This window comes from Macaca fascicularis, chromosome 1, assembly GCF_037993035.2.
Source record: "Macaca fascicularis isolate 582-1 chromosome 1, T2T-MFA8v1.1".
NCBI lineage: Eukaryota > Metazoa > Chordata > Mammalia > Primates > Cercopithecidae > Macaca > Macaca fascicularis.
The window spans coordinates 40,509,102-40,523,187 of record NC_088375.1 but is presented as its reverse complement, the minus strand read 5'-3'; the positions used below and the strand labels follow the sequence as shown (position 1 = coordinate 40,523,187).

The 14,086-nt window shown below is 36.9% G+C and overlaps 1 pseudogene; it reads right to left on the bottom strand.

The window, feature by feature from the left end:
- Window positions 1-1,549: 1,549 nt before the first annotated feature.
- On the bottom strand, window positions 1,550-1,828 carry LOC102140944 (HIG1 domain family member 1A, mitochondrial pseudogene; annotated as a pseudogene).
- Between the last annotated feature and the right edge of the window lie 12,258 nt (window positions 1,829-14,086).

The window sequence follows — 14,086 nt, the reverse complement described above, 5'->3', positions numbered from 1 at the left end:
AATGCTAACATCTGTTTCTATTTCAAATGCCAGTCATGTGACATAGGTTACATGGCCTTATCCCTATAGACAAATTATGAAGTAGGGAGCCCTGCAACAGATGGATAAACCTCAGTATTTTTATGTTGGAATGAGGGAAGGTAAAGAACCCTTTTGTAGCCTGCCACTTGAACGAGATTTTTCAAAATGGAGATAAGTCATTTTCTACCAGAGAAATACCACATGTGGTAGCAGTCGTAGGATTTAAAACTCAGAGTCAGTTCCTGGATAAATAAAGCAGCAATATCTTCTCTCATTCTAAGAATTTTATTTAGTTTCATTCAGTCTTTTCTCTGTTCCTAATCCTTACAGCATTCTCAATATTGAAATTAAAAGTAGTCCTTTCTCTCAAAGTATGGGAGATTCATGAACTATGACCTTCTTTGCAAATAATATTTTATAAAATATGCTAATTTTGGGAAATTTGGAAGTATCAAAAAAGCCCAAAGAAAATAAAATAAATAGTAATTCCTCCATTGTCAGTCACTATTAACATGTTGAGGTGCAACCTTCTAATTTCTTTTTTTTTTTTTGACATGGCCACTTATTTTAATAACAATGCATATACCATGATATCACCATGGAATGTAAATTCAGGATAGACAAGAGAATTTCACAAGTGCAATGGCATTCTGTAGTATACAAAAGTTTGCGTATAATGTCTGGTCAAGCTAGCCTGCTCATAAATCATTAATCAATTCTATTATAAGTAATTTATTTAATGTTTACAATTCTTATGGAAAGAATAAACGACACACACATTTTTAAAGTTTCTTCATTTACCTTTGCTTGAGTGCTTAAAATACATGCTTCTATTTCAAGATGACATTTAAAAAGTATTCTAATATAACAGCAGCAAAAATATAATTCTGCAATTACAAAAGAACTAAACTAGAATTCGTAAATTATTCTTATGCTTACAATTGTGATTCTTTAATAAATACTATGACTATGCAGCTCTATTGTAAGCTTTCTAGATTTGGTTTAAAAACACACACATATATATATACTTTCAGTTGTGGGAGGCTTTACAAGTTATATTCCACGCACTTTTTTGACAGAGTTCTAAGGCAGAAGCCAGTCCACACGACAGGCAGAAAAAAGTTAAATTAACTGGGGCAAATAACACTCATATAACATCCAAAATATGCGAGCTTCTGCAGCAAACTGGGAGTACTTCAGGGTTGGTCTGCTATCCTCTTTAGAACTAATTTCATCTAAACAGTTTAAGAAGCTGGACATTTCAACGCCACCAAGTGGATTTAGGTGACACGTTTCTTTTGTGTTAACTTGACTCCCCCAAATGACTTTGTTAGTAAACCAGTGATTACTAGTAATTCAGTCACAGGCAAATCAAGCCTAAAGAAAGGAAGCCGATATTCAAAATACCATGTTATCATCATCTGAACCTACTCAAATAGTTTATTTTCAACATTAATATGTAACTTCGATAATGAGATGTTTAACTGAAGCGAGCTCCTCCAACAAGATCAAGACAGTATCTCTTCTTCTAAAGCTTAGGTTTTGCCCACAATTCCCGATACATGGAATAACCCATACCAACAGTCATTGATCCTACAACAAAGCCTTGGGCTGCCACACGCATGTGGTTCAGATGAAGGGACATTTTATTATTTCCCCTGCTCTTCAGTCTGTATAATCCATATGCAACGATTGCTACAAAACCTGCCATTACAATACAGACAAATGGTGCCTCTCTAGCTTTTCAAGTAAGTTTGGATGCCTGATCATCATATGAAGAAAGGGAAACATCTGTTTCTGTTGACATAGTGATAGCTCAAAAAATCTCCCTAGAGTGAGAAAACCCCTTACAAGCCCATTTTTTTTATATTCATAGATTATATTTTTTAAAAAGTTTCAGGCAATCTCTTACATACTCTTTTGTCACCACCAATTTCTATTTCCTAACAGATTAAAAAGATCAATAACTTAAAAAAAATTTTTTTTTTGAGACAGAGTCTCTTTCTGTCACCCAGGCTGGAGTGCAGTGGCGTGATCTCAGCTCACTGCAACCTCCGCCTCCCGGGTTCAGGTGATCATGCCTCAGCCTCCCGAGTAGCTGAGATTACAGGCGTGTGCCCACCTCCTGGCTAATTTTTGTATTTTTAGTTGAGTTGGGGTTTCATCATGTTGGTCATGCTGGTCTTGAACTCCTGACCTCAAATGACCCACTGCCTTGGCCTCCCAAAGTGCTGGAATTATAGCAGTGAGCCACCATGCCCCACCAATAACTTTTTTATGTGATAAAATGCTTTCCTACCTCATGGGGCAGCAGAAGGTAGACATTATCGTCCAGGTAAAAGATCATATTTAAATTAATCTGTCAATATATTGTGACTCAAATATTCGGTGGATATATGCTGCCAAGGAGATTTTTCCCTTAGCTTTAGAATGGTCTCTTAGATTTAGAATCGGCCTTTAAAAGTAAAGGAAATCCATCTCTTACTAGCTTTTTAATATATGGAATTCTAAGTGCCTATCCACTTGTCTGGATGTCTGCTCACCAGTTCTGTATTGGACTGACAGCAACTTCGGAGCATTGTGCTAAGGTAGCCCAGTTCCCAGTACAATGCCTAGAATAAATTAAGGGTTCAATAAATATTTACTGGCCTGGCGCAGTGGCTCACACCTATAATCCCAGTACTTTGGGAGGCTGAAGTGGGTGGATTGCTTGAGGTCAGGAGTTCAAGACCAGCCTGGCCAACATGGTGAAACCCCACCTCTACTAAAATACAAAATTAGCCGGGCAAGGTGGTGGGTGCCTGTAATTCCAGCTACTAGGGAGGCTAAGGTAGGAAATTGCTTGAACCCAGGAGGCGGAGGTTGCAGTGAGCCAAGATCATGCCACTGCACTTCAGCCTGCGTGACAGAGTAAGACTCTGTCTCAAAAATAAAAAATATAAATAAATAAATAAATAAATATTTACTGAAGGAATGAATAAAGCATTTCACTGATGTCACTGGTAGAAAGCAAATCAACCAACGATTGAGTTCTTACAATGCACCTGGTATTACACTAGATAATGGGGATAGAAGTAGGAATGAGGAACAAAAGAATTATAATTAGAGTACAATCCAATTGGAAAGAGAAAATATATGCAGATACAAAGTAAATAAAAATAATTAGGTAATTCATTCAGTTGACTCTAGTAAGTTAAATTTTCTATTACGTTCAACAAGCATTTATAAAATTCCAAGTTCTAATAATGTCTTTTCTTAGTTTTTCACTTAGCCTACATGTTATTACATTTGTATTTATTCATTTAAAAATGTATGTTCCACCTTCCAAAAACTTGGATTAACTGGTGTGATTTGTTCATTGAGTATAAGTCATGGCACATAAAACTCATTTCTTTTTTTCATAGCATTGCTAAGTTGATATGATTATAGGAAAGCTATAGACATAATAGTTTTTTTCTCCAAGGACTTTGGCACAGAAAATATTCTTGTGAATAAGATGGTTGAAAAATAGGAATGACAATAAATTTTAGGCAGTTTTAAATCTAGTTGTAGAATGTGCCCAAACATGTGATTAATGGTTGAGGAGCGAGCTTGGAAAAGTCTCTCATCAACTTCCACAGGAATCTATTCAAGGCACTTTAATATTCAACAATCTTTATAAATGTCCCTAAGATTTTGGAGGAATGTTTGCCACTTTTAAGATGACACAAAGTTTATAGGGATGATAAAAACCTAGTTTTAAAGTGATTTCAATAGACTGAGATATTAAGCTAAATTTTTAAAAAAGAAATTTAATAGTTCTAAATATAAAGTCCCACATATATGTCTAAAAATAACTCACCATGATAGCCAGGGGAAGGCCTGGCTTGATAGAGACTAGGTTAAAAAAAAAAAAGAAAGCTAGTAATATTCAGCCAGTTTTACTTGTTTGTTTGTTTGTTTTAAATAAAAGGGAATGCAACAGCCACACTAATATTTTTTAAAGAATGCATTAGAAAAGAGGGAAAATAATTTGTTCTCTGTTGTTTTAGAAGCTAATAGTAGGACTAAGAAATTTATGAGAAAAAAAGTGGGTTTATTGTTGTTATTGTTGAATGTAATAAGACATTACTATAATTATAGCCATCCCAAAATGGAATGGACTGGCTTGAGTATAACTACTTGTCCTTCCTGAAAATATTTAAGCAGAAGTTGTATGACCGTTTATTGGAGAGACTAAAAATTTCAACTGTACCTTGTAGAAATTGGATTGGCTAACATATTTAACTATTAAGCATCAATAAAGCTTGGAGCAGTGGTTTATGCCTGTAATCCCAGCTACTCAGGAGGCTGAGGTGGGAGAATAGCTTGAGGCCAGGAGTTTGAGGCCGCAGTGAGCTGTAGGATTGTACCATTGTACTCCAAGTTGGGTAACAAAGTGAGAACCTGTCTGTTAAGAAAACAAAAAGGATAATTAAATAAAGTTTTATCTTACATATGGTAATGTATTGCTTGGTCAAGCAAACTGATTTAAAGAGAAAGTTTTCAATGCTATAAAACCTTGCAGGACCAAGATCTGTGAGAAGGAGAAAGGCCCTTTTTAGGATTGCTTTTTCCCTTGATGTGCCTGTCACTTCTGAAAGTGGAAGCAGCAGCCAAAGGGTGCAATGCTTAGCAGAGTTTTCAATATTTCATGGTACAAGAAAGACAAAAATTGGAATCCCAGGCCCAAGAAGGAGGAGGAGAAGTCCAGTAAACACTAGGCTTTTGAATGAGACCTGACAGGCTCTATTCTAGAAGTAAAGGTAGATCAGAAAGAGACCAGACCTCACAAAGGCTGAAGCCAAACACTGAATAAACTTAAATCCTAAATGAATTAAACTGATCTTCCCTAGCTTTCCTGTTTGTCAGGAGCAGAAGGAGATCACCTGTGGAAAAAGATAATGTCATCCAGAGCCTCAAAATTAATTTTTTGCATAATTTTTAATACACAATTTCTGACACAGAACAATAAATAGCCAGACATACAAACCAAGAGAAGTGAGCTGTCATTTGAGGCTGCAATTTTCCGTATTCAACTGCTTTTTTGTTGTTGTTGTTTTCTTTTTTTTTCTGGAGACGGAGTTTTGCTCTTGTTGACTAGGCTGGAGTGCAGTGGTGCAATCTCGGCTCACCGCAACCTCTGCCTCCTAGGTTCAAGCAATTCTCCTGCCTCAGCCTCCCCAGTAGCTGGGATTACAGGCATGTGCCACCATGCCCAGCTAATGTTTCTCTATTTTTAGTAAAGACGGATTTCTCCATGTTGGTCAGGCTGGTCTCAAACTCCTGACCTCAGGTGATCCGCCCGCGTTGGCCTCCCAAAGTGCTGGGATTACAGGCGTGAGCCACTGCACCCGGACTCAACTGCTGATATTAAAACCAAAATAGGAACTAAAAGTCTGCCCAAAATAACAGATAAAAACAATAGAAAGAAAATCTCAGATGGAGAAATTTGGCAAAGAACTAAAAATAAATATAAAGAATCAAATGGGAAATTCTAGAACTGAAAAAACCTGAAATTAAGAATTCAAAGGATGGATTTAACAACAGAATATGTAAGTGCAGACAGAATTAGTGAACTGAAATACAGGTCAGAGAAAAGAGACAGACTGAAGATGGAGAGAATAAAAGAGGGGGAATACCAAAACGAGCATAAAAAACAAATGAGACTCACTAAAAATGTCTAACCTACATATAAGTGGAGATGCAGATAGAGAAGAGAGAGAAAACGGGCAGATGTAATACTTAAAGAGATAATAGCCAAGGATTTTCCAAAACCAATAAAAAAAAATTGAGCCCTGTACAGGTTGAAGAAATATTGAGACTCTTAAACAAGATAAATACAAGAAAATCACACCTAAGCACATCACAGTATAACTGCTGAATCTCAAACACAAAGGGAAAAACCATACGAAAGAAGTCAAATAAACCCAGATACCTGCAGTAGAGCACCAATATGACTGACTACTCACTCACAACAGAAACGATGAAAGCCATAAAACAATGAATCATATCTTCAAAATGATGGTGGGAAAACCTGCCAACCTAGACTTCCACATCCAGTAAAAATATACTTTAAAATAAATATTAAAGCCAGGCACAGTTGCTCACACCTATAATCTCAGCACTTTGGGAGGCCAAAGTGTGAGGATCACTTGAGTCCAGGAGTTTAAGATCAGCTTGGGCAACACAGCAAGACCTCATCTCTACAAAAACTAATCAACCAACCAACCAACCAAACAAACAAACAAACACTAAATAAAAACTTTTTTTCAAATACAAAAAAGCAAGAAACCAGCAGACGACACTAAAGGATGTTCTTGGTATAGAAGAAAAATGACCTAAGATAGAAACTTTAAAATGAGAGAACAAATATAAGAATGGAAAGGGTAAATATTTCAAAAAATATAAATCAATATTGACTATATGAAATAATCATAATGCCTTGAAAGGTTTAAAAATATATCTAAATTGCCCAGGTGCGGTGGCTCACGCCTGTAATCCCAACACTTTGGGAGGCCGAGATGGGTGGATCATGAGATCAGAAGTTCAAGACCAGCCCGGTCAAGATGCCAAACCCCATCTTTACTAAAAACACAAAAATTAGCCAGGCGTGGTGGCATGCACCTGTAATCCCAGCTACTCGGGAGGCTGAGACAGGAGAATTGCTGAACCCGGGTGGCAGAGGTTGCAGTGAGCCGAGATCACGCCACTGCGCTCCAGTCTGGGTGACGGAGCAAGACTCTGTCTCAAAAAATAAAATCAAAAATAAAAATGTATCTAAATTAAATTACATGATGATAGCAGCACATAGGGCAGTAAGAGGGAAAATGGAGACCAAGTGTTCTAAGGTCCTTTCACTGTTTAGGAAGAAGTAAAAGTGATAATTGGAATTAGACTTAAAAAGGTCAATAGTGACTCATCATCACTAATCATTGGAGAAATTCAAATCAAAATCACAATGAGCTACCCCTTTACATCCATTGGAAAGACTATTATTAAAGACAAAAACCAGAAAATAACAACTGTTGGTGAAGATGTGGAGAAATTGAAATCCTATGTAAAATATACATAACATAAAATTTACTGTTTGAACCTTTTTTTTTTTTTTTGAGATGGAATCTTGCTCTGTTGCCCAGGCTGGAGTGCAGTGGTGCTATCTCGGCTCACTGGAACATCCACCTCCTGGGTTCAAAGCAATTTCCCTGCTTCAGCCTCCCTAGTAGTTGGGATTACAGGTGCCTGCCAGCACGCCCAGTTAGTTTTTGTATTTTAGTAGAGATGGGGTTTCACCATGTTGGCCAGTCTGGTCTCCTCAAGAAATTCACTTGCCTCTGCCTCCCAAAGTGCTGGGATTACAGGTGTGAGCCACCGCACCCAGCCTGAACCATTTTTAAATGAACAACTCAGTGACATCGAGTACCTTTACATTATTGTGCAACCATCACCACCACCTGTTTCTGGAATTTTTCATCTTTTAAATTCGAAACTCTGTGCCAGTTAAACTATAACTCTCCATCCCCACTCCCCGCTATTCTTTATCAATCACCATTCTTTGTTCTGTGTCCGTGAATTTAAATTGGAAATATAAAATGGTGCAGCCACTATGGAAAACAGTATGGAGGCTCCTAAAAAAATCAAACATAGAATTACCATATGATTCAATAATTCCACTTCTGGGTGTATACCCCCAAGAATTAAAAACATACATCTCAAAAAGTTAATTATACACCCATGTTCATAGCAGCATTATTCACATGAGCCAAAAGGTGGAAGCCACCTAAATTTTCATTAACAGATAAATGGTTCAGCAAAATGTCTATATATACAATGGAATATTATTCAGCCACAAGAAAGGATATTCTGACACATGCTACAACATGGATAAAACTTGAAGACATTGTGTTAAATGAAATAAGCCAGCCACAAAAGAGTATATGCTGTGTGCTTCCACTTAATATGAGGCAACTGGAGTAGTCAAATTCATGCAGACAGAACAAACAATAGTGGCTGTAAGGGGATAAGGGACTGGGGATAGAGAATTATGGTTTAACTGGTACAGAGTTTCAGATTGAGAAGATGAAAAATTCCGGAGGTAGATAGTGATGATGGTTGTACAATAATGTGAATGTACTTGATGTTACTGAACTGTTCATTTAAGAATGATCTAAAATGGCAAATTTTGTTATGTGTATTTTATGCCTTTATTTTTTTAGGAAAGTCAACAATGTATATTGGAATCTGTAGTGCAACTGCTAGAAGAATAGTAAAAGAATGTATAACAAGCAAGCTATTAGAGGTGAAAAATCAAATAGAAAATAATGCCTTTTTACCTGTCTATGTATAATGCAATAAAAAGTTATTAATAAAAATGTATTCAGGTGAAAAATATACTGAAAATGTTCACTAAAATAATAGCAAAAATTGTGTGTTAGCACATTAAGATTGTATGAGGTGTGTTAACCTCAGTTTTCTAAATTCTCTATACTATGGCTATTGGCTCATAATATACTGCTTTGTCATAAAACCGCCTCTATAATATAAAAAATTATGCTTAAAAAAGTGATTTACTGTTTCAAGTAGCTATCAGATCTGAGCTGTTTGTGAAACAATTATTAAAAGAACCACTAATAGATGTCATAGGTTCTATCAACTTAGAAATCTTTCAACACAGAACATTTCTGGTTTTCCTAACCATAGTTTGGCATATGCGTCACTATAGCAAGTTGTACTTAGGCGTTTTAGATAAAAAGTAGGCAACTTATCTGGATAATTTACTCACAATATGTTCACTTTCTGCAAAAGCTTAACCAATATCTGATCAGTACTTGGATGAAACTTAAGTCTATGTAGCAACACATTAGCTACAAAAGGACAAGTTCTTGTTTTGTCTAATATAAATTCTCTGTTAGTTTTCAGTTGCAGCACAAAAAAATGTTCAGTTTGTTCTAGAACAAATTATTCTCTGTAAAAAGGAAACTGAAAATGAGCCGGGCGCAGTGGCTCATGCCTGTAATCCCAGCACTTTGGGAAGCCAAAGCAGACAGATCACTTGAGGTCGGGAGTTTGAGACTAGCCTGGGGCCAACATGACGAAATCCCGTCTCTACTAAAAATACAAAAATTAGCCGGGTATGGTGGTGTGTGCCTGTAATTCCAGCTACTAAGGAGTCTGAGGCATGAGAATCGCTTGAACCCGGTAGGCAGAGGTTGTAGTGAAACGAGATCGCATCACTGCACTCCAGCCTGGGTGACCCAGTGAGGCTCTGTCTCAAAAAAAAAAAAAAAAGACTGAAAGCGACAATGAGCCATTATAGATTAAAGCATAGCATTTTGTGGCCTTTTTATTCTCTCGTCAATCTTTCAAAAAAATTTTTTTCACCTGTAATCCCAGCACTTTAGGAGGCCAAGGTGGGCGGATCACGAGGTCAGAAGTTCGAGACCAAGCTGGACAACATGGAGAAACCCTGTCTCTACTAAAAATACAAAAAATTAGCCAGACGTGGTGGCAGGTGCCTGTAATCCCAGCTACTCTGGAGGCTGAGGCAGGAGAATCACTTGAACCCAGGAGGCGGACGTTGCAGTGAGCTGAGACTGTGCCACTGCATTCCAGCCTGGGTAACAGAGTGAAACTTTGTCTGAAAAAAAAATATTTTTAACTTATGGGCACATAGTAGGTGTATATATTTGTGGGGTACATGAGATGTTTCGATACAGGCATGCAGTGTGAAATAATCACATCATGGAGAACAGGGGTTCCATCCCCTCAAACATTTATCCTTTGTGTTACAAACAATCCAATTACACTCTTTCAGTTATTTGCAAATATGTGGTTAAATTATTATTAACTATGGTCACCCTGTTGAACAATCAAGTAGTATGTCTTATTCATTCTATTTTTTTGTATTAATTTCCCTCCTCAATCTAATTCCTTACTCTTCTAATAATATGTTTTGATTTCACTTAAAAAGGCAAAGTCTTCTTTTACTTGCCCAATCCAACAAAAGGATTGCTTGTAACACAAAGCTGTATAAATTATTGGGGGAAGATGATATCTACTCAATAAATGATCTTGGGACAACTGGGCGATTAATATATTTTTAAAAACTACTAGATCTCTACAGCAAATCTTACACAAAAATCAGTTTCAGATGGGATTAAAGATTTCAGTATGAAAGGTAAAATCCTTTTCTTTTGTTTTTTGAGACGGAGTCTTATTGTGTTGTCCAGGCTGGAGTGCAGTGGTGTGATCTCGGCTCACTGTAACCTCTGCCTCCCAGGTTCCAGTGATTCTCCTGCCTCAGCCTTGTGAGTAGCTGGAATTACAGGCATGTGCCACCACCCCTGGCTAATTTTTATATTTTTAGTAGAGACAGGGTTTCACCATGTTGGTCAGGCTGGTCTCGAACTCCTGACCTCATGATCTGCCCGCCTCGGCCTCCCAAAGTGCTGGGATTATAGGCGTGAGCCACCATGCCCAGCCAAAAGGTAAAATCTTAAAACATTTAGAAGAAAATATAGAAGGAAATCTTTATGACCTTGAAAAGGTCAGGTTTTCTTAAGACATAAACACCATAAATCACAAAGAAAAACACTGATAAATTTGACTATATAAAAATTAAAGGCAGAGTGCAATGGCTCACATCTATAATCTCAGCACTTTGGGAGGTTGAGATGGGCAGATTGCTTGAGTTCAAGAGTTGGAGACCAGCCTGGAAACATGGCAAAACCCCAACTCTACAAAAAATACAAAAATTAGCCAGGGGTGGTGCCATGTGCTTGTAGTCCCAGCTACTAGGGAGGCTAAGGTGGGAGAATGGCTTAAGCCCAGGAAGCAGAGGTTGCAGTGAACCGAGATCGTGTGCACTCCAGCCTAGGCAACAGAGCCAGACCCTGGCTCAGAAAAAAAAAAAAAAAAAAATTAAAAACATCTATATGACAAAAGATAGCATAAACAAGTTAAAATACAAATGACAACCTCAGAGAAGATATATGCAACATATGTGACTAATAAAAAATTAGTACCCAAAATATTTCAAAACAAACCACCCAGTAGAAAATTAGGCAGAATACATGAGCAGCCAACTCATGAAAATGAAATTAAATGGTCAATAAGAAAGATGATCAGCCTCACTAGTATAGTCATGTGCTCCATAACAATGTTTTGGTCAACAGTGGACCACATATATGACAGTGGTCTCACAAGATTATAATGGAGCTGAAAAATCCCCATTGTCTAGTGACATTGTAGTTATCCTGACATAGCCATGGAAATGTCGTAGCACAATGCATTACTCACATGGGTGTGGTGATGCTTGTGGGAACACACCTACTGTGCTGCCAGTCCTCTAATGATGCTAGTGGAAACCCACCTACTGTACATGCAATGATGTACAGTACATAATACTTGATAATGATAATAAATAACCATATTATTGGCATACATACTTATGATGCTTTGGATCATTATTTTACAGTGTACTTCTTCTACTTATTAAAATAAAAAGCTAACTGTAAAACAGCCTCAGGCTGGTCCTAGGTATTCCAGAAGAAGGCATTGTTATCATAGGAGATAACAGCTCCATGCATGTTGTTACTCCTAAAGACCTTCCAGGGGCAAGATATGAAGGTGGAAGGCAGAGATACTGAGGATCCTGACTGTGTAGGCCTCGGCTAATGTGTAAGTTTGTGCCTTAGTTTTTCACCAAAAAAGCTTAAAGCAATTAAGATAGTTTATAGAATAAGGACATAGGGAAAGAAAATACTTTTGGACAGACGTACAACATGTTTGTGTTTTAAGCTAAGTGTTATTGTAAAGAGTCAAAAATTTTAAAAGTAACAAAGTTACAGCAAGCCAAGGTTAATTTATTATTAAAGAAAAAAATTTTAAATAAACTTAGAGTAGCCTAAGTATCCAGTGTTGATAAAGTCTACAGTGCTGTACAGTAATGTCCTAGGCCTTCACATTCACTCACCACTCACTCCCTGACTCACACAGAACAACTTCCAGTCCTACAAGCTGTATTCATGGTAAGTGCCCTATACAGGTGTACTGGTTTTTAATATTTTATACTGTACTTTTACTGTACCTTTTCTGTGTTAAGATATGTTTAGATACATAAATACTTAACATTGTGTCACAGTTGCTCACAGTATTCAGTACAGCAGCATGCTACACAGGTTTGTAGCCTATGAGCACAAGGCTATACCATATAACCTAGGTGTGTAGTAGGCTATGACATCTATGTTTGTGTAAGTACATTCTGTGATGTTCACACAACTACAAAATTGCCTAAAAATGAGTTTCTCAAAATGTATCCCCGTTGTTAATTAACACATGACTGTAATTAGGGAAATGGAAATTAAAGCAATTACAAATGAACACTCTCCAAGTTGGATTGGCCAAGGAAACTTTCACTTAATACTGTTTTCGATCTACTCTGAAGTCCAAAAATCTGTAGTTGTTTCTTTCCCTTTATCTTATTTATTTATTTATGTATTTATTTATTTTGAGACCAAGTCTCACTCTGTCGTCCAGGCTGGAGTGCAATGGCAAGATCTCGGCTCACTGCAACCTCTGCCTCCCAGGTTCAAGCAATTCTCATGCCTCAGCCTCCCAAGTAGCTGGGATTACAGGTGCTCACCACCACGCCTGGCTAATTTTTCTATTTTTAGTAGAGACAGGACTTTACCATGCTGGCCAGGCTGGTCTCAAACTCCTGACCTCAAGTGATCTGCCCGCCTCAGCCTCCCAAAGTGCTGGGATTACAGGCACGAGCCACCATGCTCGGCCCTCTTTATCTTTTATATTATATGTGTGGATTTATGACTTTAAAGTTCATACATGTATGTACGTATTTTCTCTCATTCTAGTTTATTTGGGAAGAAGCAGCTGTAAAAGTACCTTTAATCTGCTATTTTAACTAATTAAATAATTACACTAATTTAGCAAAGTAATTTATTCATGAGTAGGTTTTACCCTTAAATAAAACTAATTTTAAACGTAAAATTTATCTTTAACATAACCACAATACACCTATCACCTATTAAAATATTTAATAATTTCTTAATATCAGTATCATAATATCACAGTTAGTATTCGAATTTCCAATTGTCTCATATATTTATTAGAAAATTTTAGTAGTTAGTACAAATCAGAATCTAAATAAAGTTTACATATTGGGAGTGGTTGAGATATCTTTTAAGTATCTTTGAAGCTATTGCTTTCCCCTCATCTCTGATTTTTCTTTTGCTAGTTTGTAGTGTTTTTATTGCAGTTATTGAAAAAACAGAGCTCTTTGTCTTTTAGAATTTTCCACAATATGGATTTCATAGAATGAATGCATCCCTGTGGTATAGGTGAGATTTCCTCCGTCCTCTGTATTTTCTATAAACTGGTAGTTGGATCTAGAAGACGGATCAGATTCAGGTTCAGTTTCTTTTGGCTAGACATCACAGTTGGTTTGTGCTCTTCCATCAGGAGGCACACAATGTCTGTTTCTCTTTTGTGATGTTAGCAGCAGTTGATGAGAATTAAATCCATTATTTTATTACAAATTGAAAAATGGTTATATTTTCTCAGTTCTTCTTCATTTATTATCTGGAATACTATAAAGAGAAACTTCTTTCACTTACTGTTTGAATAACCAACAGTAATAGTTTGTATTTTAAAAAGCAGGATATGCACATTTTATGTGTTTTTCAATCCATTGGGGTAAATATCCTTAATGATAATCAAGCATTTCCATCTTTGCCAGTGGGAACTACTTCAAGTTGGCTTCTGTGTTCTTTTGATACCGCTCTAGCCATTCCCCAAAGACAAGATTTTCTAGCTTTGTCTTGTATATTCCCAATCCCTTTTTCTTAAAATCAGCCCCTTTGCAGAGAGTTCTTGTTTCTTTCGGTAAAAAATGGTATTTGGAGACCACGGGTAGGATACTAGCAATGCTTATTGTTACCGAGTCGGTCAATATATTTAGACCTATTCAGGAGACAGCGCTAAGTAGCTATTTTTAATGAAATATTTTATATACACCAAAATGCATGTG